The sequence below is a fragment of the Vulpes lagopus genome, chromosome 17 (assembly GCF_018345385.1).
Source record: "Vulpes lagopus strain Blue_001 chromosome 17, ASM1834538v1, whole genome shotgun sequence".
NCBI lineage: Eukaryota > Metazoa > Chordata > Mammalia > Carnivora > Canidae > Vulpes > Vulpes lagopus.
Window position 1 is genome coordinate 22,884,529 of NC_054840.1, and position 22,662 is coordinate 22,907,190.

Sequence of the window (22,662 nt, forward strand, 5' to 3'; positions counted from 1 at the left end):
CCTCCCTTTCCACTACCCCTTGTTCGTTTCCTAGAGTTATGGGAAACTCTCACTGTTTTGTCACCCTCACTGATATTTTCACTCATTTTCTCTCCTTTCCCCTTTTTTCCCTTTCACTATTTTTTATATTCCCCAAGTGAATGAGACCAGATAAAGTTTGTCCTTCTCCGATTGCATAATACCCTCCAGTTCTATCCACATCGAAGCAAATGGTGGGTATTTGTCATTTCTAATGGCTGAGTAATATTCCACTGTATACATAGACCACAGCTTCTTTATCCATTCATCTGTCGATGGACACCGAGGCTCCTTCCACAGTTTGGCTATTGTGGACATTGCTGCTAGAAACATCGAGATGCAGGTGTCCCGGAGTTTCACTGCATCTGTATCTTTGGGGTAAATCCCCAGCAGTGCAATTGCTGGGTGGTAGGGCAGGTCTATTTTTAACTCTTTGAGGAACCTCCCCACAGTTTTCCAGAGTGGCTGCACCAGGTCACATTCCCACCAACAGTGCAAGAGGGTTCCCCTTTCTCCACATCCTCTGCAACATTTGTGGTTTCCTGCCTTGTTAATTTTCCCCATTCTCACTGGTGTGAGGTGGTATCTCATTGTGGTTTTGATTTGTATTTCCCTGATGGCAAGTGACGCGGAGCATTTTCTCATGTGCTTGTTGGCCATGTCTATGTCTTCCTCTGTGAGATTTCTGTTCATGTCTTTTGCCCATTTCATGATTGGATTGTTTGTTTCTTTGCTGTTGATTTTAATAAGTTCTTGAAAAGCCAATTAACCACTATTAGCCTCAGTAGCCAAATCTATGAAATGGGCTAGACCCAGACTTGGCACACAGTGGTAGCTATTGCTGTCACTATAATCATGATAATTACTTGAAATTCCACAAACCCTTACTGAGCACCTCTATAATGCCAGGGACTGTGGTAGGCTTTCTGGAATCAAGGGTTAATCAGACTAATTAGATTAATAAAATACAGCCCCTAGCTGATTTCTGCAAGCAAGTAAAGTTTCTTAGGCTTGATTTACAAACCCAAATCTAAGGATCCCAGCTCCTTAGAGATGGGCATTAGGCATTGTTTTCAAATAGGAGCAACACTAGGAAAATGGGCACGGAAGCCAGAAAATGGGCATGGAAACTAGATACTCAATTTCTGGGGTCCAACAAAGGTTTATGGTCAGCGAGTGAATATTCACAGGGCTTGAGCCATGTGTGGAAAGAGGTTGGGAAGGACTGAGGATGCAGGACAGGAGGAGGCAGTGTGTGGCCTGAGGAAGTGCAGCCCTGTGCACAGCTGAAGGCCGTTACTGCACCCCGAATGAAAGGCAGGGCTCTGCAAACCAGATTAAAATCTAATGACATACTGCCAGAGAGTAAAGCAGACTCTGACCCAGATGTCCTGGTTCCGACCTCAGCTGTGTGACCAAGACGGAGGGCACAGCTTCCTGAAGCCCGGTCTCCTCATCTGTGACATTGGGTTTGGGGCCACACAATCTCCTAGAGCCCTTCCAGCTGCGTGAAGGCCTCTCTGCCTTTCTCTTTACCCGACATCATTCCATTTCCATGGCATCTGGGTTTCAACCCTGTATCAAACAACCTGGGCCTGGCCTCCTCCTAGGTTGTGGAATAGAGGAGGCCTGGGAGAGGCTGCAGGGAGGAGGCCAGTTTCTAGAAGCAGACAGACCTGGAAGCAGACAGATTCTGCTTCTGCTGTTTGCACAGGCTGAGGGCCTGAGAGGCCGTGGGTGTGCCCCAGCATTTCCCTGCTTTCTCTATGAAACAGCAGCGCACACACGCACACACACATGCACACACACACACACAGGCACGCACACACACAGGTGCACCAGCTTGGGGGAAGAGAGGAATGAATGTACTTCATCTCCTCAGGAACCACACCCCAGGTACACTTCTGTTTGGTCCCCATCACGTGTGGGGACGATGTGTGTGTCACGTAGAAGTTTGGCTTCAGCATCAGAGTGAAGAGCGAGGCTGTGGAAACACTCAACCTGGGTTGGCATCTTGGCCTTGGCTTAGGGTAATCACCTAACCCGGTGCTTCCTCGAAGACACAACGCCACTCACATGCCTCCATTTTCTAGTAGCCACATTTAAAAAGTAAAAAGAAACAGATGCAATTTATTGTAATATTTTGGTCAGCCCAGTGTACTCAAAACACTATCATTTCAATCTGTGATTCATCTAGAAGCTGGGAATGGGCACGTTTCCACTCTGTTTCACATTGCAGCAGACTTCGGTTAAGGTGCTCAACGGTCAGATGTGGCCACTTGACTAGGCCGTTTGGGCTTCTCCCTGGCAAAGGAAGGTGGCAGGAGCACCCACCTCCTGAGGCCGTGGTCAGGACCGGATGCAGGGGCAGTGCACGCAGGGTGCTTGGCACAGCCCTGGTGCATCAGAAGCACAGAGACAGTGTCTGCTGTTAGTGCTGTGCTGTTCCTTGTGGTTCTCACCTTGTCACAAATACTGCAGATCTCGTGCCACTCTGCTGGTCACCTTTTCCAGGTCCACTTGAATGCAGTCACCACCAAGTAGGTGGAGTTAGAAGAAACAGGTGAGCCAGGTTAGGAGAAACAAGGCTGGTTTTCCCTGAGCCAGAGGGGCTGGTCCCAGGCCTTCCCGTCTGCCCACCCCAACACAGGTGTGATTGGTGATTGTTCTAGAGTGGGAACTGGTCAGACAGGTGAGGCACTGTTGCTGCAAAGCTGGGAGAGGCACAGTGCACGGGATTAGGTCTCTGGGGAGTTAGAGATGCAGGTACCAAATTTTGACCTGCGAGGGTAGGGTGCATACAGAGAGGAATTAGGTGGCACTTGCAGCTGCAAATGCCAGGCTGGCACAGCCCTGGTTGAAGAGAGCCTCTGTGGCTGCTCTATTATCCTCATTGTCCAGACAAGGGAAACTGAGGAACAGAGAGGTGAAGTATGTTGCCTGAAGTCTTACAGCTGGGGTTTGCATCTAGCCTATATGGTGTCAGAAAGGAAGGCCCTCTTCAGTGGGTACTAGGAAAGCCACCAGAGGAGAAACTAGCTCCGCTGGGGAAGTCAAGAAAGGCTCCTCGGAGGAGGTGACATTGTGCCCGGAGCTTGAAGGATGAGTAAAAGTATTCCTGATAGGCAAGCCCAAGGAAGTGGGAGCAGGAATCAGTAAACATTTAAAAATGTGAATTACATAGTTTGTCTTCCATGTCCTTCAAGCTGTCTTCTCTATAAACTGAATGGTGTTTGTCCTACCCAGTGGGCTCGGGTTACCTTTGACAGTCTATCTCCTAAAGTACCCTACATCTGGAGCCCTTTTCTCTCCCTTACTTTTATCAATCATATTTAGGCAATGTTTGAGAAAATGCAGAAGATTTAGGGCATATTTTTCAGTATCAAAAATTCTTAGGGCAAAACTCCCTGACAGTATCACGAGTGGGATTTCTTCTAAGAACCCCTATGGTGTCATAGCCAAGAGAACTGACTCTGGGCTCGAACAAGCCTGGGTTGGAATCCCAGCTCTACCATTCATCAGTTGTGTGACCAAAGATGGGTCCTCACCGTCTCTGAATCTTAGCTCCCTCATTGATAAACTGAGGCTGCAGTTAATCCACGGATGGATGTAAGGGTCAGGTGGGTTCCCACACACAAATAAAGGGCCTGGCACACAGCTTTCCCTCAATACCTCACCAAAGAGATTCTAAAGGGTAAGAAGGCACCCTAAGGGAAAGAGATTAGAATCTCCAAACCCACATCTCCTACTCACCGTTGTGAATGAGGTTGGAGGGAGAAGTGCTGGTCTATGGAGAGATGTCAAGCCTGTGTCAGCTGTGCAGGTCACACAGTCAGGCTTTCCTAAGGACCCAGAGTCACTGAGCCCTGGGGGACTGACTCACGGTGACTCTATACACAAGCAACTGAAGTATAACCTGGAATCCTGCTGGTTAATTTACAGTGGAGCGGGATGCCAGCATCTCCCCAGCAGGCTGGACAAATACTGACAAGTTCTTCCCCTCTGAGCACCGTTTTATATCCTGCAAACAGACTGTATTGTCACTTTAGAATGCCAGGCAACAATGCACTTGGCTGAGCTGCAGCCTTCACTAGCTGGTTTCCACTGGTTTCCAAATTAGAGCTGGTGGCAGAAGGCTAATCTTTCATTAGGTGCAGTTTCTTTCTGAGGATCTGCCCAGCACCTTGCTCAGACCCGGGACTTCCCAAGTTACCTCACTCACACCTGTACAAGCCAACTTGGAGGGTGCTGCTCTGCAAATAGCTCCATTGGCCCAGAAGCGCTGGTGCTTGTGGCCGTCACTCCCAGGGGATGGCTCTTTTGCGGTATTCCACGCTCACCCAGGCTGCCCACACACTGACCAAAGAAGGGAAAGGTAAGTACACTACTGAGTGCCTACTGCATGCCAGCACCTCCAAGTGGAAGGTCTTACACTCAGGCCTCAGACTTTGTTGGAAGGTGTTTTCACCCCTATCTGATGACGATGTCATCCCAAAGCATGTGCCCTTTCCAATCCCCCATGTGTGCTAACTTCTGGCAGATTCACAGAACTCGACTGCAGGACACATTCTTATGGAGGGCTGGCATCTCTGGCACATTTTCTTTTAGTGGAAGCCCAGCTATGATTCAGTTACTTCTCTTCTGGATTTGGCTTGAATGTTGGAGGTTAAGGAGATACTGATGAAGAAATAAAAGGAGATGGCCTTGAGGGTGGGCCAGATGGGTGATGGTGGTCAAAGGGTACAAACTTGCAGCTGTAAGATGAGTAAGGTCTGAGGATCTAATGTACAGCATGGTGACTACAGCCAACAATACTGAATTGTATACTTCCAAATAAAGAGGGTAGATCTAGAATGTTCTCACCAACACAATGCCTGCCTCCCCAAAAAGGAAATAAATGGTATGTGAGGTGATGGGTGTGTTAACTAACCTTATTGTGGTAATTATTTATAAATATATACAAGTATCAAGTGATCACACTGTACACCTTAAACTTACATAATGTTACATGTCATTATATTTCCATAAAGCTGGAAAGAAAAGAGATATGGGACAGCCAAGGCTGAATGGAGCAAGGAGGAGGCATGTTCAAAGGGGAATCTCTCACCAAATCTTATTGAAAGCAGACATAATTGGTAATAATTAAAAGAGAATTTTAAATATAAATAAGAGGCAAATAAATTACTCAAAATTGCCAGTACTATTTTCTAAATAATCCTTCTTATAGAATTTTGACTTTTGGAATCATGTTAATGTTTTAATTATTCAGAACAATAAAATTAATTCAATAAAGCTGGGGAAAGAAAATGAAAATTGATTACAGAAACAAATGAGCCTGTGTTTCTTTTTTTTTTTAAATTTTTATTTATTTATTTATGATAGTCATCACAGAGAGAGAGAGAGGCAGAGACACAGGCAGAGGGAGAAGCAGGCTCCATGCCCTGGGAGCCTGACGTGGGATTCGATCCCGGGTCTCCAGGATCGCGCCCTGGGCCAAAGGCAGGCGCCAAACCGCTGCGCCACCCAGGGATCCCGAGCCTGTGTTTCTAAATGAATATCAGACACAGTGAAAGGGGGAAAAGTGGGCTAATCCAAGTAATTTTTGAATACAATTTTTTGATTGTATAACCTCAGTCTAAAGAAAAAAGAAACACAAACAAATGTTGAACTCTTCCTACTAGGTTTGTTTTTTTGTAGTGGAATGGATGCAGCAGTCCTGAAACTATTTTTGTGTTGCAATATTGAACAAGTGACACTGTTGTATTGTCCTTTGGGAACCAGGGTTCGCACCAAGGAGGAGAATGGAAACAGGGAAAGACAAGGAAAATTCTGATTTCGGATTGGTGCTTGAGGGAGCAGTATGAATTCGTAATTTTACATAGATGGCAGGAATGAGAGTGGGGCCACGTGAAATGACTATTCTTTCCAACTTCGTCCACTGTGGAGGCTTAGAGGCCAGAGAGCTCTTAGCTCATCTAGCACCCAGGTCTCGCTTTCTAGGTAGTATTCCCTCCTACAAGCAGCCAGAGCTCCTGGAAGAAATGGTTGATCCCAAGGATAGGGAAGTACAACATGACCTTGTGCCACTCAAAGAATGATGAGCGGCTGCCAAAAAAAGCCATTTGGAAATCTGGCACAGCCTGGGCATTACAACAAATAATGAGAGTAGTGAATTACCATCTGTTGAATAAAATAGAGATCCCATACTAGTACTAACTAAAGAAGGAAAAAGGCAAAACTTTTCACACAATAAAATGCCAATGACTAAGAATATAGATGAAACAATAGAAAATCAACCTTGTAACCATTGTTGTAATAATGAACTGAGGCAAGAATCATCAATGTATACTAACTAGTGGGTGAAAATTTTATATGGAATAGGTTATCTGTATACTCTTAAAGTATCTCTCTACAGACTACTTAATAATTAATTGTAACTAATTAACATAAGCTACTTATTAATTATAAGGGGGAAATTATATAACAGAGAAACCTGGAAGACATCACCTTAACTAAGGGATCAGAATTGACATTCCCAATAATGGGACAAACAGATACCATGTGTTTCCATGATGTGATACACTGAGGACACAATGTCCCTTCTGTGGTATTCCTGGGGGAAGGCGGAAAACATGAACTAAATCTATCATGAGCAAAGATTAGACAAACCCAAATTAGAAGGGCATTCTATAGAACAACTAACTTAATACTCTTCCAAAATGGAGATTTGTGAAAGACAAAGAAAGCCTCAAGAACTGTTCTAAAGGACATTAAAAAGAACTTATAACTGGAGTGCCTGTCTGGCTCAGTTGGTGGAGCATGAAACTCTTGATCTTGGGGTCATGAGTTCAAGCCCCATGTTAGGCATAGAGGTTACTTAATAAAAAAATTTAAAAATAGTAATAAAAAGAATTTATAACGAAATGCAATGTGTGATTCCAATGTGACTCTGGACTGGATCGTGGGATAAGGAGGAAAGATTGCTTTATAGAACTCCATTGAGACAGCAAATTTTTCATATGAAATGTAAATTATATCATACCGCATGAGTTAGTTTTCTGAATTTGAGAACTACAGTGTGCTTATGTGAGAAACTGTGTTTGTTCTTATGAAACAGACATGAGGTTTTAAGATTGTGTGTGCGTGTGTGTGTGTGTGTGTGTGTAGGCAGGGAGGGAGAGAGAGAAATCAGAAAATATCAAAGTAACAAAATATCAATAGTTGGTTAATCTGGACAAAGGGCATATGGTTCTTTGTAACTCTTCTGCAGTTTTGAAGATAACCAAAATAAAAAATTAGGAATACTATAAAGATTAAAATGTGCTAGTTATGTAAATACCAAGTATTGATTAAGAAGCAGGAAATTTTTAAAAAAGCAGGAAATTATTAATGTCATTATTTACCATAAATCCCCAAATGCTATGGACTGAAGGTGTATGTCCTTCAAAATCCATATCCTGAGACCATAATCCTCGATGTGTTGATATTTGGAGGCAGGAACTGTGGAGGTGATTGGGTTTGGATGACATTATTGGGTAGAGCCCTCAAGATGGGATTGGTGCCCTTCTAAAGGATTAAGAGACCAGAGCTCTCTCACTCTCTCAGTTATGGGAGGATGCAACATAGAGGTGACCGTCTACAAGCCAAGGAGAGTCCTCATCAAGAATCCAACTATGCATTAAGGAGGACAGCAGTGTGATTAGCACTGGGTGTTATATGCAACTGATGAATTATTGAACACTACATATGAAACCAATGATGGAATATGTTGGCTAATTGAATTTAAATAAAAAAAAAGAATCCAACCATATCGGCACACTGATCTTGGACCTGTAGCATGTAGGACTGTAAGAAATAAATTCCCACTGTAAGACAGTGAGTCTATGATATTTGTTCTAGCAACCCTAGCTGACTAAGCACTAAATAGCAGGAAACCCAAGTGGTCTCCCAAAAGGAAGATATAGTCTTATCCCTTGAGACAAAATTTCCAACAGCATTACACATGGCTTCCCAAAGTGCCCAGTTCCCGCTCCCACCAGCACTGCATGTGTTCATGCATCCACGTTTCTACAAAGAGACTCACTGCACAGAGGATCCCACACCGTCCCTGGAGCCCTGGGTCAGGAAGCCCTGAGCCTCCTTCCTTACCATTACATCTGATCTTCTCTGCCTAATGCTCTTTAGATACTGATACCATCAAGGAGGAAACGTTTCAACAGTTTGCACCCAGGACTGAGTCACTGATCTCATTAGTTTGTGCATTCATTCAGCACTCGGGCCCTGGGAAGGGCCTCGGCAAGCAGCCGTTGGGGAACAAGAGAGAAGGGCCAGAAATGGCTGCAGAGTTGAGATCTGGAGAGAACATGGGGAAGGAGTACCATGGAAGAGATGTACCAGAGCGGGAATAGCTCAGTGGGAAAGGCAGGAAAGCAATGAAGAGCTGAATTTTGGAATAAGTATTGGGTTAAATATTGCAGCAGGATATCCAGGTGATGTTTATCAGACAGCAGCTGCTCAGTGTTTGCAGACCGAGTGGGAGGGCTGAAAGATAACCCCTTGGAGTTAATAGTAGAAGCCACAAAAGATCGATAAGGCTACCAGGGCAGAGTTTAGGGCAAGAGTCAAGGACAAAATTTTTGTACTACCCTTGTCTGGATTTTCCAGACTGGATGTCAGAGTTCTATACATTTCCGTAATTTTCTAAGGAAAAAGACTCATTCTTTTGTAAGATGGATGTGTCCTTTACAATATGCCATTCCATCATATCTATATCTATCTATTATTATTATTATTATCTATCTATCTATCATCTATCATCTATCTCCCAGGACCAGTAAGCCCAAGAGACCCAGGGCTTTGTCATATTATAACTAGTATGTTTTATGGCAGTGCACAGGGAATAACATTAAAGCAATGAAGCTGCCTTTGGTTTTATTCAGTCCGTGTCATTACAAATGACTTTCTCTAGACACCTCCCACACTAATCACCTTGAGGAAACTATCCACATGGGGAGTCAGGCCTGTGGGAAGTGTTCAGGGAACTGGGGATTTTCCGGTGTGGTTACATAGCTTTAGAAGATGGCCATTCATGCTTCACTCCTCAAACTCCTCCTGCAGACCTCTAAGTACCACTACTAAGTTGCAGGGGTGGTTGAGATGTGAATAAGACAGAGGCCTGACTCTCTTAAACAGAAGAGGTATTTGTAGGGAGAAAAGATGGTACCTTGTTATATGTGTTTGTGAGTGTGTGTGTGTGTGTGTGTGTGTGTGTGAGTGTGAGGCCAATCTGGTCACATTTTCATCAACTGATCAATAATACATAACCTTGTTTTATGTGTTTCTATTCAAAGATATATTTAATCTACACCATTAGTTCTTTAACACTGTACTCACCGACACTGTAACTCACGTCCAAATGGCACGTCTCTAAATACATGCATTTTAAGCCTTCTTGTTCTTAGAAACACTACACAGCACTTTGGCACAGTGCTTGGCAGGGGGGCATTTCAAGCAGCAAAATCAACAACAAGCACAAAACTGTGAAAAATGTGGCACTAAACAGACGGTGAAAAGTACACTTGCTTATAGCATGAGAGTTGAACCAAGGAGCAGGTCACCTTGTTTGACTTCAGCCGGGAACTCAGGCTGCCTCAGGGGACTCAACATGTTGGCCCATGTGCACACGTCCAGGAATGACTGCAAAAATAATAAGGATATGGATTTGGGGGTTACAAAGGAGTATTAGCAAGTAGGTGAACTCACAAATACAAAATCCTCAGCTAATGAAGACTCCCTCTCTCACTCTCACCCTCTCTGTCTCTGTCTCTGTCTCTCTCTCACACACACACACTGACACAATGTTATGGGAGCAAAGAGGAGAGAAGGCAGTAAACCCTGTCTTCACTGCTTTGGAGGCAGGAGGAGGGTTATGTCCTCCAGGATGGAACATGTCAGTTATGCCTGTTGCTGGTAATTAGCCTGTACTTGCTGAACTGAGCAGTTCCTGTTGGTGCTGGCAGAGTAAGGGGGTGGGGGGAGAGAGTGGAGAAGTGTGAAGAGGGATGAGAATACAAGGGTGGGCTAGCAGAGGAGGGAAGACTGAAAACTCCGACCCTGGATCTGGAGACAGTGGGTGAACTTTCTGCATTTCCTGCCCCTTTCCCACCGCCCCAGTATCTTCCAGTTAGGAAGTGAACAGAGGGGGCACCTGGGTGGCTCAGTGGTTGAGTGTCTGCCTTTGGCTCAAGTTGTGATCCCAGGGTCCTGGGATGGAGTCACGTACGGGGCTCCCCGCAGGGAGCCTGCTTCTCCCTCTGCCTGTGTCTCTGCCTCTCTCTGTGTGTCTCTCATGAATAAATAAATAAAATCTTGTTTTTTAAAAAAGGAAGTGAAAGACAAAAGTTCTGAAATCATTTTCTTTTCTCTGAGTTATGAGTGTTACCTTGCCACTGTTTAGTGTTCAAAAACTTTGTTAAATTTCCTTCACCTTCAAAGTGCAGTCATGAAGTCTTGGGAGATTCTGAGCGGTGCCATTGGTAGTACTGGATGTGAGTTCCTGGGATCCAGGTCCTCAAAGCATTCAGAGAAAATGAGGCTGTTAGATATTCCTGGGTGGAGACAATAGTCTGCAGCACTCAGAGTTTATTTCTGGGAAATTAATAAATAAATGATAAATCAGCTTTGAGGAATGTCTCTTTGGAGATTTGGTCTTACATGCCCTGAGCCAGGCCAAAGGATGAGCTGCTGGGCTGGGCAGAGACTTCGTGGGACCATTAGAGGAAAAAGATGTGTCGGCCCTTCGCTACTTGTTGGCAAAAGTGTTAACTTGTCCTTCACATTTTCTAGAACACTTGGAAGTTGTCACAATCAGAGATTCTTAAAAAGAAAAAGGAAGGGTGGGGGGAGGAAGAAAGACTATGAAGTTCTCTAGGGGAAGGATGCTCAAAAGCTTGAGAAATTGTCCCTGTAATTTTTTAAAGAACCAGTTTTCTCATCTTGAAAATAAGAATAGGAGAAGCATTTGGGTGGCTCAGTTGATTAAACGTCGAGCTCTGGGCTTCAGCTCAGGCCATGATATCAGGGTCATGAGATGGAGCCCTGAGTTGGGCTCTATGCTTAGAGGGGAGTCTACTTCTCTCTCTCTCTCTCTCTCTCTCTCTCCCTCTCTCTCTCTCTCTCTTTCTCTCTCTTTCTCTCCCTGCCAGCCCCTGCTCCTTCTGCCCTTTCCCCACTTGGGGAGCATGCGCATGCTCTCTCTAATAAATTAATAAATCTTAGGAAAAAGAAGAAAATAAGAATTAGAAAATCTCCCTCTGAGATTTGGTGAAACTAGGGTCTTTGAGACCCTGGAAATGTTTGCTCCTGTTCTCCTTCCTGCAAGAAGATGCCTTTCCTACATGTTGTGTGATACACATTTTATCACAGTATGGAAGTGTCATTAGAGATCAAGCAAGCCATCCTTCACTTTCTTCAAATGATCTACCACAATCCTGAGAACTTAGGTGACTTGCCCAAGACCATGCCTCCAGCCAGGGATTGAACCCCAAACCCACACCAGTGCTTTCCTCAGTGAGTGGGTAGTGTTTGTTGTTCTCCTTTATCATGGATCTGGCTGGGTAAATACTCAGATAGATAGACAAATAATAATACATTAACTACAGGGAAAAACCAATATACACCCCCATAGCTTTGAACCAACTTCTACTACTGCAAGGGTCCCTGGCCTCTGTAGGCTTACATCAGAGGACAATGACCTCAGGAGCTAATTTGTTTCTACCCTTCTCAGTGCGGGCACTGGCCTCAGGGCCTCTGCTGTGCTGGTGAGTAAGTAGAAAGGCCCAAGACTTCTAGTTGGATAGGCCTGTTGAATGCAATCTGTCACTAGCTGTGTGATTTCAGGCACAGGAGAATTTATTTTCTCCAACACTCAGTTCTCTTCAATAAAAATGGGGACAATATGTATGTTTTCTAGGACTAAATGAGATCATGCATGTGATGCATGTTCTGTCGATTTTAAGTCTTAGTACTTGGTAATATTTTCCTCCTCCTCCTTCTTTTTCTTTGTGATTCAAAAGCATTTATGCCTTTTAATGGTGTTGGGTGAAGGGCTTAGAGAACTCACTGCGGGTTAAACTTTTTCTTATTTAAAGAATACGATGAAAGCAATTCATGTGCATTATAGAAAAATCAAAAAGACAGAAAGTGAAAAAGATGACAATATTCCACTGCATGTTAATAGTTGGTAGATATCTTTCTAGACTTTCTTCTATGCACATATACATGTTATATACAGATAACATAATGCTGAGTTGCTATATTGTAACTTGTTTTTAAAGTCCAATAATAAAAAGTAATAAAGTCCAATAATAGATTTTGAACATCTTAACATATAAATAAACCTGCTTGCATGTCTTAATTTTTAGTTACTACACAGTAGTCCATTGACAGGGGATTCAGTTATCCAAACCAATTCTCTGTGACAGATATGCAGAGTGTTTCCAATTATATGTTATGAACATGCTACAATTAACATTCTTGTGGGTAATTACTGTTCACACCTTTAATTATTTTCTTGGTACAAATGCCTAGAAATGGAATTACTGGATTAAGGCATTTCCTAATGTGAAAGGGTTTTAAGAACTTGGTTCTCATAAAACTCATCCAAGGTAGCAGTGATGAAAGACCCTAGCTTCTTCAGATACCTAGGTCACCAAAGTCAGAGGCAAAAGAATGGACTTGTGTGTCATCCATCCTAATGGGATCCAGCTCAGGCTTGTGGGTTCCACCTGCTTTCCATCCCCTTACTTCACAATTGAACTTCTATTCTTAAACACCTGCCCCATGGACTTGAGGCTCCAGTAGTGGATATGAACACTGTTTTAGAAGGACTGTTTATTCAGCTTCCACAATAAGGAGGGGGGCATAAGCCAGTTACCTGTAATACCTTGTACTCGTTCTGCTCCTCTGGTTGAGCCCTGACTGATACAGTCATGAACAAAAGAGACCTATTGGAAGTGATGCTGCTGCAGAGACAGATGTGACGGTGCATACAGAGAAAGGGATGGATCTGAGATATATTAAAGATGTAGCAAGTCAAAACTTGGTGACCCATCGAATATAGCCGTGAGGAGGAGGGAGGGGTCAAGAATGAGCTCAGAGGTTTCAGGTGAGCTGACTGGGTGGAGGGATTTTGGATGCAGGGGCAAGGGTGGTAGGGAGAGCTGGAAACATATGTTTGAGACTGTTAATCAGAAAATCTTGACAAATCTCTTAAGTGATTTGTAATAAGTGTTGGATACATGGACTTGCAGCTTGTGGGGGATGAGCAGGACCATCATCAGTACCACACAGAGCTAAAACCATGGGAGTAAATGAGCTCCCTCTGGGAAGGCAGGTAAGGTAATAAGAATTTAGGTGGAACTCTGGAAAGAATTTAGGTTAAGGGAGAAGCAGCGCTAAAAAAAAATATCTGAGATTCAGAGGCTGCAGCGGAAAAAGCCAGACTCCATGGACAAAGGAGGATTGAAAGGGGGTCAGGGGTCAGATGCCATTAAGAGCTTAAACCAAAAAAAGGGGCTAAATATGGGTCCACTGGATTAATCACCTGGGGAGGGCCCTGGTTACTATCGTTGTTAGCAGCTTCAGTGAGGCGCTGGGTGGGGGTGGAAGCCAAATTACAGTAAAAAAAAAAAAAAGTAGATGGGAGCTCACGAAGTTGAGTCAGGACCACTGTCTTTAAAGGATTGGCTGTAAGTAGGAAGAAAGCAACACATGAGTAAGAAGAATACCAGATTGAGTAAGGACCTTTTTAGGAACAGAAAAGATTTGAGTATGTTTGCTGAGAATATAGGCCCAATTGATGGGGGGAGATTAGGAAGAGAACAGAAGGGGAAAATGATGGAAGAAGACCACTCAGTCAATTGATGTCATGGGTCAACTTGTCAGGAGGAACATTCAAAATGAGAAGAGTCGAGAGGAAAAGCCCAGGGACGCTTTGGAGATGGCTGGAGGAGAAAGAGAACGAGCTCCAAAGGGCAGGTGGACCACAGCCTCACAGAAAGAGTAAATCATGTAAGAAGGAAAAACAAACCAGTGCATCAGTGGTTTTAGCAAATAGGGAGGTTACTGGCAACCTTTTCCCAGAGTAATTTCATCATATTGGTGTGAACCTCAGCCGAAGTATAGTGGATTGAGATGTGATAGAAATATAAAAAATTGTCTTCTATTTTTTAAGGCAGACATAAATTAGCACTTTATGGGCATGACGGCCAAAGTTCAGTAAGTGGGCATTCTTGTGTCATGGCAGTGCAGTCTGGTAAAATGTTTGGAAAGCAATTGGACACTAAATGTCCATAACCTTAAAGTATTCTATTTTGGAGTATTCTATTTCTAAAACTCTACCCTTAGAAGGTATTTGTAAATATTGAAAAATCTTATGCCTAATAATATTTACTGTCAGGCCACTTACAATTGCAAAAAGGTAGGAACCACCTAAATGTCTGATAAGAGAGAAGAGTTAAGTAAACTATGGTGTGTTCATTGGCTGAGGTCCTGACTAGCTATTACAAATTACATTTGTGAGCTCTATAACATAGAAAGATGTTTATGTTATAATGTTAAATTACAAAGCTGGATAGACTACTGGAACTACAGGGTAGTTGCATGGTATTTGTAAAGCATCTCTATGGCAGGAGTACAAGAAAATGTTACTAATGCCCGTATCAAAGATACAGAACTATACATAGGAGATCTCTATTTTTATTCTTTCAGTTTTCAGTATGTTCCAAATTTTCCTTAGTGAACATTAAAAAAATTTTAAGTATGCATTTTTTTTTAAAGGAGGTTTGGTGGTAAAGGGAAGGGGGGGGATAGGGGAGTGGCTTGGGGGAGGGAAGTGGGTTTTAGGATGGGGATTAGCTGAAAGCAGTTGTGGTCTGGGGAAAGGATGAGGCTGATTTAGGAGAGAAAAGATGCCAGGAAGGACACAGTAACCAGGGACAGTATGGGGGAGGTGGTGGTCGGGTTGGGAGAGTAGCTTGAGAGAAGGCGAAAAGGCATTTGTCTTATGCAAGAGAGGAGGTAAGAATGGGCAACTCTGGAGAAGTACTGGAGGGAAGTGGAAGGATTTTTCACTGGGGAACATTTATTTTATTTGGAAACTAGGAATCTCAATCTGTTCAGGGTCAAGCTGTGGGAGGGAAGTAGTGTCATTTACCATGTACCATCTCAACAAAGATTTTATTTCAGCCTTTCTAAGGACAAGGCAATGTTCTATGCAGGCTGACGAATAAGTGAATTAAAATGAACTAGACAATTGGAGACATGCAAAGAAATAGCCACAAAATAGACTAGAAAGGGCTCTGTGCCAGAAAATAGTCCAGAAAAGGGTGGGGTTTTTCAGCTGGGGCTTAAGGAAGGCTTTGTGAAGAAGAAGGTATTTGAGATAGGTCTTGGAATAGCACTTAGACATATGGTTTGGGGGTGTTGGGAGAAGACAGGGAGTAGCATGAGGTGATACAGGAACGAGAAATTCCAGGGTCTGTTCAGATGAGATCTAGTAGATGAATTTGGTTAGAACATAATATATACAGGGAATAGGATATAGAAGGGGAAGGAGCTGATTTTGTAAGGACTTGAATGCCCAGGTAAGGAATCTAGACTTTAGTCCATGCATTAGCGGTTTCTAAATTTTTTAATCATGCATCCTATTAGTAATAAAATGTTAGAATATGCATCCCTGATATATGTATGACTATTTATTATATGTGTTTATGTCAATAATTAATATATTAAATATTAGCAAAGCTTAATTTCCTTCTTTGTAAGTAAAAAACAAATAAAAAGAGATTCCTTTAAGAGAATAAGGAAGCAATCACATACTGGGAGAAAATATTTGCAAAAGATAAATCTAATAAAGGATTTTATCCAAAACATTCAAAGAACCCTTAAAACTCAACAGTAGGGATGCCTGGGTGGCTCAGTGGTTGAGCATCTGCCTTCGGCTCAGGGTGTGGCCCCGGGGTCCTGCGATCGAGTCCCCACATCAGGTTCCTCACAGGGAGCCTGCATCTCCCTCTGCCTATGTCTCTGCCTCTCTCTGTGTGTCTCTCATGAATAAATAAATAAAATCTTAAAAAAAAAAAAAACCTCAACAGTAAAATAAACAACCTGATTTAAAAATGGCAGGGGCGACTGGGTGGCTCAGTCAGTTGAGAGTCAGACTCTTGATTTTGGCCCAGTTCATGATCTCAGGGTTGTGAGATTGAGCCCCTCAGTGAGCCCTGTCAAGTTCCATCCCAGCAGGGAGTCTGCTTCTCTCCCTTTTGCTTTCCCACTCCTGCTGGGTGTGTCCACACACACACACTGTCTCTCTCAAGTAAATAAATAAATCATTTAAAAAATATAAACAAAAAAATAAAAATAAAAAAAGGCAAAAGGCCTGAGCCTCAACAAAGAAGATATACAGATGGCAAATAAGCATATAAAAAGGTGCTTTCCATCATATGTCATCAGGGAATGCAAACTAAAACAATGATGAGATACTGGGAAAAAAAAAAAAAAAAGATGAGATACCAACTATATACCTTCTAGAATGCCAAAATCCAAAGTACTGGCAACACCAAATACTGGTGAGGGTTTGCAGCAACAGGAATGCTCATCATTGCTGGTGGGAATGCAAAATGGTACAGCCACTTTGGAAGACACTTTGGTGGTTTCTTACAAAACTAAACATACTCTTACCATAAAAACTAGCCAGCAGCTAGGTTCTTTGGTATTTACCCAAATGAAACAAAAACTTATGTCCACATGAGACCCTGCACATGGATGTTTACAACAGCTTTATTCATAATTTCCAACACTTGGAAGCAACCAAGATGTCCTTCTAAAGGGGAATGGACAGATAAACTGGTCCATCCAGACAATAGAATATTACTCAGAGCTAAAAGGAAATGAGCTATCAAGCCGTGAAAACACATGAAGAAATTGTACATGCACGTTGTTAAGTGAAAAAAGCCAATGTGAAAGGGCTACATACTGTATGCTTCCAACTATATGACATTCCAGAAAAAGGGAAACTGTGGAGACAGTAAAAAGATCAGTGGTTGTGGAGGGATGGAGGGGAGAGAGGACTTTCAGGGCAGTGAAAAGTATGTACGATACTATAGTGGTAGATACATGTCATTATGCACACGTCCTAACCTATGGAATGTGTGACACCAAGAGTAAATCCTAATAGGAACTGTGGGCTTGGGGTGAAAATCATGTGTAGACGTAGGTTCATCGATTACAGCAAGTGTAACACTGTAGTCAGGGATGCTGATAGTGGGGAAGGCTGTGCTCATGTGGGGACAGAGGCATATGGGTATTCTCTGTACCTTTTACTTAGGTTTTCTTGTGACCCTAAAACTACTCCAAAAATTAAAATATGTTTAAAAGGAAAAGTCACTGTCATATGACCAAATGCATACAGCCAATAAATACGGTAAAAAAATAAAAAATTAGAGAAATAGATTTTTGATACTAACTCACCCACACAACCCAGCAACTTATCTTGTGCATTCTCAGGGGATTTGCACCTTCTGTTCTGGAGCCCGTGTGACATATGAATCCTCCTTTTGCAGGAGGTGGGCTGTAATCTGTCTTTGTGCATGTGTCCCCGTCAGCCCACTATGAGACCACTGGAAGGAGGCGGGCTGGAGCTGGCAAGAGCCCTTAGGAGGTCAATCTTTTTTTACTTCCTCATTGAGTTCTTCTAGGCAATGGCTCAAGAGGAGGTGAAGTCGATAAAAAGGAATATAATGGAGGAAACAATAGAGGTGATGAACACATTGTTGCCCATTCCAGTTATAGCAGAGCTTGTCTCAGTGAGGACCAAAGGCCACAGAGTCCTGTATGGACTTTGGGTAAGGTGAGACTGGGGGAAAGGATGGCAGTGACCTAGTGAGGGAGAAGCCTCGTTTCCTCCAGAGATTGCTGCTGTTTCTTGTATCATCCTATTGCCTGCCCCTGAATCACCAAACCACTGCTTGCTCATTCCCGGCACTAATCCTCGCAGGCCCCACGTGCCCCCAACAGAACCCCTTTGGCTGTCTGTCCTCTCTCAGCAGTATCATCGTCTCTGTGCTCTCGTGTCCTCTTTTGCAAACAGACATACCATCAAGTATCCCTGTTTTGCCCAAATCTTTCTTTCCACTGTGCCTTCTGAAAGACCCTTCCCTTAGTAAATAAACCTCCATATGTTACTAGCCTCGTCATTTCCCAGGTTCAACCCAAGGAACAGCTGCTCCATAAAAACTGTGGAATAGCTGCTTACATCTGGTTAACATTGGCACCGTCTCCATTTCCCAGTGCTATTCCTGGGAGGGTTAGGCCGTGGTGCCTGCATAAAACCTGTTTCTTTGAGAGTCGTGCCACATGGTTTTCATGCCTGAGTGCTTGCACATATGAATATGCCTACATACAAAATTAGAATCATATGATTGTAAAACCCGCCTCGTCATTTCAAAATATATGATGAATATTTTCCTACGTGAATTGTTACATTTTTGTAATATGATTTTAAATTTCTGTGTAGTAGTCCATCCATGAAATGGATGTAACAAAATTTAGTCAGTCATCGTTTCAGAAAATCTATGTTGTTTACAATTTTTGCTCTTTCAGGTAATGCTGTGATAAACATTTTATGTGTTTTATGTGAACATTTTAAGCTCTGGAAGGCCACGAGAAAAGGGTTAGAGTCACTACCTACTGAATGGAGATTTTGTGTTCTCTCTCTCTATATATATACATATATTTATATATCATATAAATATATAAATATTTTGTATATATATTTATTATACATACATATACAAATTCTAGTAAGTCAGCATTGTATTTCACATATTCCTGGTGGTGCATGGGGGTTTTTTGGGTTTGGGGACCTGGGTAGGGGGTAGGGAAAGAGTCAGAAGCAGGAGGAGCAGTATACTCTAGCACCAGCAATATTTTATGAAAGCAATTAACTGGGAAACAGTGTTAAGAGTGCTATATTATATAGGTTACATAATCTTGCTTTAAATCTTAAAGACTAAAAAAATATAATTTACCTTGTGATGAATGAAATTTTAATTTTTGGGTGACTGGGCATTATGGACCAAAATGGGGAAGATGCCAGGGATGGGAGTCAGTTTGCAAGAGAAGCAGCTGAGGATTGCACACAGAAAATAGTTATATTTTACAATAGTTAAATTGCATGATTTTGAATCATGCAAATTTTAAATAGTGGGTTAGTAAAGTAGCAACAAAGTCTCACCTTCCATACAAAATTGAAAACAACTTGAATTCTCCAAATTTTAAAAATTAGGCAAAGATGGGATATGTTTTAAGTAAGTACATGGTAAGCCTTGTTTATGGCATTGCCATATGACTGTTCCATGAAAGAGAAATACCCAGCACCCTTTGTCAGTAGCATGGAACCACATTTTTTTCATAAGCAGCAAAATTTTGATGAGTGATTTTGATGACTGCTCTTCAATTAGTCTGTTTGATGTTATTATAGTTTGCAAATATTAGTATCATCCTAACATTCACCAAATATTGTTAATTGGTGACGGTGGTACAAGTACTGGAAAATACATCTGAAATGAAATAACCTTGGAACATGAGATAGATGTGATTCAAAAGCCACTAAGAAGGCAAGTAAATGAGATACATGCAATGCTATTAATTTAGGAGAGAACAGTCTGAAAAATGTTAAAGAGGATGCTGAGAAAATATGGAGTATTCATACAAAAATACATGCTGTAAGTGCAGGAGATTTAACAGCTCCATAACTCATCCTCTCTAATTTATGTTTATTTCTATGAAGACAATTTTCTCAAATACACACATTTTGAATAATGCTGAGTCTTTAGGTATGCATCTCTTAGATAAAATAAATCACATAGGAAATTGTTCTAGGTGAATATAAGTGAGGAAATCCTGGTGACATTTGGAAATGCAATGCTGGAATTAAAAAATAAGACCCAAACTGGAGCTGTAAAGTTATATGCGAGACTGAGAGTTTAAATCATGAGACTTGCTAAGGAGAGAGTACACATTTAAGAGAAGGTCAAGACATAATCTTCTGGACTCACGAAGTTCAGAGGACAGGAAGAAAAGTAGGGGAGGAAGGACCCTTAAGAACCTGGCATGTGTCAAGAAGTTTCCAAGCATATACTTCTAGCATCTTATTGAATCCTCGCTGTTGCCCTGCCAGGCTACTGTGTACACCTGCTTGTAGAATGAGGGCAATGAGAAGTGAGAGGTGAAGCAGCTTAGCCCAGGTCACTCAGGTCTGTCAGATTCACTGCTTTCTTGAGAGGCATGAGATCAAGGCATGGGTTAGCCTGACATCGAAAAATCAACTGCAGTGGCGCCTGGTGGCTCAGTCAGTTAAGTGGCCAACTTTTGATTTCGGCTCAGGTCATGATCTCAGAGTCGTGGGATGGAGCCCCATGTCAGGCTCCAAACTCAGTGGGGAGTCTGCTAGAGATTCCCTCTCTCCTTCTTCCTCTGCCCCTCCCCTGCTCATGAGCACACACACTCTGTCTCTCTAAAATAAAAAAAAAAAATAAATCTTAAAAAACAAAATGAAAAAGAAAAGAAAAATCAACTTCACATTTTCAAGACAGAGAGGAGAGGCATTGAGGTAACACTCAAGTGAAATGAACCAGTGTCCTCTGCCTCGGTGAATGGCATCACCATCTACCCAGTTTGCAAAGCTACAAATCCAGGAGTCATCTTTCACTTCCCTCTTTCTCACCCCCACATCAAATTCATCAGGAACTCCTAGGATTTCTACCTGAAAACTACATCATAGCTTCACCACATCTCCTGCCCACCACCTTACCCTAAGTTATACATTATCTCTCCCCTAGAAAGCTCCAGTCTCTTTCTAACCTGTGGCTCTTTTTACCCAGCTACAACCTCTTTTCCCTACAGCAAACAACAAATGAATGCTATTGATATTCGGGGCATTAGCTAATCATTATTCGTTGTTGGAGCTTCATTACTGGGGCTGACCTGTCCATTTCAGAGTGTGTATCCTTGGCCTCTGGCCAGTAGCACCCCAAGTGCCTCCACTGACTTCCAAACATCCCTCTGGCGGAAAGGTGATACTGCTCAGCCCCACCTCACCCATCCCCAGGTTGAGATCCATGGTGGCTGGGTAATCTTTTAACAAAAATCAGATTATGTCCCTGACCTGGTTAAAAACTTTTGTGGTTTCCCATGGCACTGAGACTAACACCCCAATTCTTTCTGGGGACAGCAGAGCTGTTTATGACCTGCCCCTCATCTACTTCTTCAACCTCATCTCCTAGAGTCCATCTCCTCCTCTTACCTGCATGGTCCAGCTGCCTCTCTCATCCTTGGCCACATCAAGCTATCTCCTGCCTCTAGACCTTTGCGCCTACTAGTCCCCTGGAATAGCTAGCTCATCCCTGGGCTCTCCTTGATTGGCTCTTCTCTCTTCAGACTTAGGCATTAGTGCTGCTGTAGGTGTGAGGCTGCCAGTGACCATTCTAGCTAAGATTGAAGGGAGGCTTTGCTGAGAGATGGAGGCAGGGAACAGACAATATCTTTTGAACCCCCAGATCCAGCTGTGTCTTAGGTGGGACTCATCCATTTGAATTGCCAATACACAAAGCAGTAACATTTCCCTTTTATTTCTGTTGGATTGGGTATCTACCACCTGCCCTCCACATGCTCCCTCACAGCAACACCTGTGTGTAGCCATGGTGGAAAGCGCCTGAGTCTTTTTTAGTGCTGGGTACAAGTTGCTTTTTCAGGGTGCTCTTGCGAGCTCCCTTAAGCAAGGACCAGACGTGCTCAAACCCTCCTGTTCCCAGCTTTCTTCTAAATTCTCTCTCCCAGCATCCTGCCCCACCATCTCTTCTCTTCTTATTCTTCTCTCTCTTCCCATCTTTTGCCCTAAATATGCTTTAAAATCCTCTTTCCAGAAAAGGAAATCTTCCTCAACCTAGTTAGTTACCCTTTTGAATTACATCCTATCTCTCCCACTCTTAACCAACAAACTGCTTAAAAGAGAACGCATGAGCCCCTCCCTCCATTTCCTCATCATATACCACCAGTCAACCCTCTGCAAGTAGGCCTTTACTCTCATCCTTTTGGTGAAACGGCATCTGCCAGTGGTCACTATGACCTCCAGTCAACTAACCTGTGGATTTTTCTCAGCCCTCAATCTCGTTGCTCTTTCTGTAGCATTTAGTCCAGCTGATCATACCTTCCTCATCTTCCCTGGGCTTCTGAGATACCCAGTGGTTTTCCTACCTTCCTGGCCATTCCTTCTGGTTACTGGAGTATTGGCAAAACCTCTAAGCAACAGTAATAAGATATCAAGGCTTGATCTGGTTTCCTTGATTCAATTGAACTCACTCAAGTGATTGTTGGCCTCACCTCCTTAAAATTCCATCTGAAAGAGCCTATTGGGATCCCTGGGTGGCGCAGCGGTTTGGCGCCTGCCTTTGGCCCAGGGCGCAATCCTAGAGACCCAGGATCAAATCCCACATCAGGCTCCTGGTGCATGGAGCCTGCTTATGTCTCTGTCTCTGTCTCTCTCTCTGTGATGATCATAAAAAAATTTAAAAAAATGAAAGGGCT